This window comes from Sinocyclocheilus anshuiensis, unplaced genomic scaffold (assembly GCF_001515605.1).
Source record: "Sinocyclocheilus anshuiensis isolate Anshui unplaced genomic scaffold, SAMN03320099.WGS_v1.1 scaffold209, whole genome shotgun sequence".
Lineage (NCBI taxonomy): Eukaryota > Metazoa > Chordata > Actinopteri > Cypriniformes > Cyprinidae > Sinocyclocheilus > Sinocyclocheilus anshuiensis.
In genome coordinates, this window is record NW_015540880.1 from 795244 (window position 1) to 799069 (window position 3826).

Below are 3826 nucleotides of genomic sequence, written 5' to 3' on the forward strand. Positions count from 1 at the left end.
TTTTATTTCGGCTAATTAATAGACCATAATTATAAATACTATAGTGTTTCGTTGAGGAATTAATCATTCATGTAGTTTCATTTGTAAATGAAAACACAACACGCTCATTTATCATCACATGGGCATAAATACAATCATAAAGTCAAAACTTTATTGGCATAATTGTCAGGCGTTTATTTACAAAATATATGGTAGGCTAGCAAATGCTAGCATAATTATACAATACGTTAACTAGGTAAAGCGATAGCCAGCGGAATCGGGCCGAATGCGACTGAGTGTCGGCTCACTCGGCTGTGTGCTGGCAGCGGCTCGCCAGAAGTGAGCCAGCTCTGGCCCAGTAATGGTTGCCAGATTTGGCTAGGCTTTGGATCTGCGGATCTGGCCCGATTCTGGTTGAGAAACGGCACATTTAGCCACATTCAGCCCGACTATGGGCCATAAGTGTCAGTCCCAAAAATGTAAAAAAAATAAATAAATATTCAGGTTTTACTCCTTGTGTGAATATTTGGTCCCCACGATAGGGGTTAAACATGTACACACACAATCAATTAATTAGGCTGAATTCCAAAATTACAAGATTATTTTTTAAAACAAAATGCTTTAGTGTTGGCAAGCCTTCTCCCTGTCAATGTTATTTATTTAATTACTATTTTAATTAATATTTCTATTCATTTTTAGGCTGACCTCAAATGGATTTAGCTTATAATTTAAAAAAATGCTCCCTTTATTTAAATTATACACTTTCTGACTTAATTATACACTTTCCTTTTTTTGTTCTACACCCCAAAAATAGAATGGTATCTGGCTGTAACAGAGCTAATACAATGCTTTCACTAGGTCTCCCCTTTATAACACCATTTTCAGGCTTGACCTCAGAATGAAGTGGTAAACTTTGACAAAATATGATTTCAAATGTTATAATAGTGGTTTTAATGGGCCTCCTTCATCAATCTAACGTAGAAACGAGCGCAGATCTGTGCGCACAAATCAATTTACGACAGAGTTCACGTGTGATTCATCAAACATCCGTATGCCGCCAATCTCATCGTACGAATGATCGCACGTTGATAAATGTGGTGGCAGAAAACAATCGTCATTTGAATATCACGCCCATAAAAACACACCGGTTTTGAAGCCTCGCCTCTAGACTTTACGACACGGAGAAACGAAACCCGGCCAAAAAGAGGAAGTAATCTCATGAAAGAGAAATTGATCTTACTCCAAAAACACTCATTAACCTTGTAATTGTAAACAATTAGGCTACATTCATTTATGTAATTTATATGTATATTAAAATACTGGTAAATATAAACATCATAGCCTATTTAGTACCCCTCACACTACAACAAATATTTTAAATTTAACCAATCACTTAGGCTACATTAATATATGTAATTTATATGTATGCATTAAATGACTGCATTTTAGTTTGATGGTGAATGGCTGAAATGACAGGCAATGGTAGAACTAATGTTGTTTGCGTGTGCGTGTGCCTGTGCGATCAGATGGATTAAATCAAACAAAGATATAAATAAAAGAAATAAAATGCATTAAGAGTGTCACAAAAACGAGCGTAGCCTATAGGCCTACTTGTTGCACAGTTTTTTTTTCCTTTTGTTAATCTGTTAATTATATTATAGCCTAGGCCTATTATATACTTTTTTATTTTATTCATTTTATATACTTAATTTATGTTTTCTCCTTTCACAGAAGCACTGCAGGTGCATGATGCGACGATTGAATCCTCATGGTCTTGTTTACGCTGCTATTCGCGCATATAAAGCTTAAGCCCTGTATAAAAAAAAAAAAAAAAGACATTCTAATCTTACTGGTTAACGATCGAGTAATGAGCTTCGTTTTACAGCCAGGAAAATAAAAATGAACAAAATGCTGTCATTCTACAATTCTCCACCATATTTACTATGCTGAAAGTAAATTTGATCGTAGCCACCGCTCATGTCCATATTGATAAATTCCAAGTTTTGCGTTGAAACGACCGTACGCCCCAATTTTCTGTCGTACGCTCGTTTGTAAATGAGGCCCATTATGTCCAAATAAAAATCAAACCGCAAAACTCAGTGAGTAGAATGAGCCAATAAGTGCTCCTCTGCTGCCATCTTCTGGTTATATATATATATATATATATATATACAGGTGCATCTCAATAAATTTGAATGTCGTGGAAAAGTTCATTTCAGTAATTCAACTCAAATTGTGAAACTCGTGTATTAAATAAATTAAATAATATAACTTTGACTATTTTACACCTCACGTGCGAAGCCCGCGACAGAACCAGAGGTTATATAAGCTGCGGTCCATCGCACAGCCGCACTCCCTTTTGACTGAGCGGACATCGCTTGGGAGAGCTGTTCTGAGGTAAAGTATTTTTTGTGTACTGTACATAAGTATAAAATGTATGGACTGTCCTTTAAATATACCACATCTAAAGCGAAAAAAAAAACAATAATGACAATAATTAATGACAGGATGACAAACACAAATGTCCGTTGTTTTATTTAGTTTTTAGTAAATACAAATATCAAAAATCTAAAAGGTGTGTATTATAACCGAGAACTACATGACCACTTCACAGTTGGTTGTGTTACTGTAAGTCATTTTCCTCAAATGCTATTGAAGTTAGAAAAGTATAAACCAATGTCGTATGTAACTTTAGAGACGGTCCCTAGATTTGCGAATATTAAATGCCGGGAAATGACACCTCTGGCCATTCCGTTGGGTCCTTTGTAAAGTCACAGATACTGTACGGACAATACGGCCCGACCAAGTCCATGGTTGACACCCTCTCATTAGCATGTTGTTCAGAGGAAAAATAAATGAGGAAACTACATTCAGAAATAAATGAATGATCAAAGGAAAATAAATAGGATGATTTTAGCATTTCCTTAAACATTTTCCATTTGCCCACCAATTTATTTTATTTGCCTACTTCACGTTTAATTATTTCTATATGCATTTAAACAAGAATTTGTGTATTTATACACACATTTATTTATTTATTTGCATATTTATTCATTTATTTGTGTATTTATTATTGTTTTTGCAGGTTTCGTCCTCCATAACCTTACGGGCACCGTAACAATGGGCACAACAGAGCAGCATTCATTTCCAGACCTCTGCCACTCCCTTTACATCACATAAACATGGGCATTGTTAAATTTGTTTACATTATTAAATTCATATTACATTACATTAGCCTACATAAAGTCATTCAGTCAAGCATTAAATCTTGTGATCAAGCATATGAATAGATTAAATATTTTTCATCAGTTTTTAATAATACGCACCTGTCGCTGTTAGTCAGAGAATAGTTTGCCGTCTGTAGATCCACAGCCAAAAGAGAGCGGAAACAGCGATAGATTACGAAAAAAACAACGTTTTGGTTTAAGAGACAAATCCACACAGTACTTCTCGTGTCAGAAAGTCCAAAAAATCAACAAGTGCAAGCACATTTAACCGTGTCCTCAAGTCCCCTCACACGTAATGTGATAGTATTGCGTTTACTGGGCTGTCTATGAGGAGGAGGCGGTGCTGAACTTCGTATTGTTGGTTTCTGGCTCAAGTTTGGTTATGGTTATGAGGTTATGAGTTATTTGTATAAACTAATACATAGCTTTGGTTATGATGAAGCAGGACATGTTTTGTGCATATGACGAGCGAAGATGCCATGATTTGACTCACAGTACACACATAAGCAGAGCAGGAAGCAGCACATAAGCAGCAGAGCGGAAACAGCACAAAAGCAGGACGGAAGCAGCACGTGCCCCATGTAGCCTACTGCACCAGCACATACTTTAAGTGTCACCGC

At 36.1% G+C, this 3826-nt stretch overlaps 1 protein-coding gene across 1 annotated transcript in view; it reads right to left on the reverse strand.

The window, feature by feature from the left end:
* LOC107688338 (non-syndromic hearing impairment protein 5-like) overlaps positions 1-3526 on the reverse strand; it is a 19251-nt gene extending 15725 nt beyond the window's left edge. The window contains exon 1 of the mRNA XM_016485974.1: positions 3306-3526. The gene's annotated coding sequence lies outside the window, so the exon portion shown is untranslated. The remainder of the gene's footprint in view (positions 1-3305) is intronic.
* Between the last annotated feature and the right edge of the window lie 300 nt (positions 3527-3826).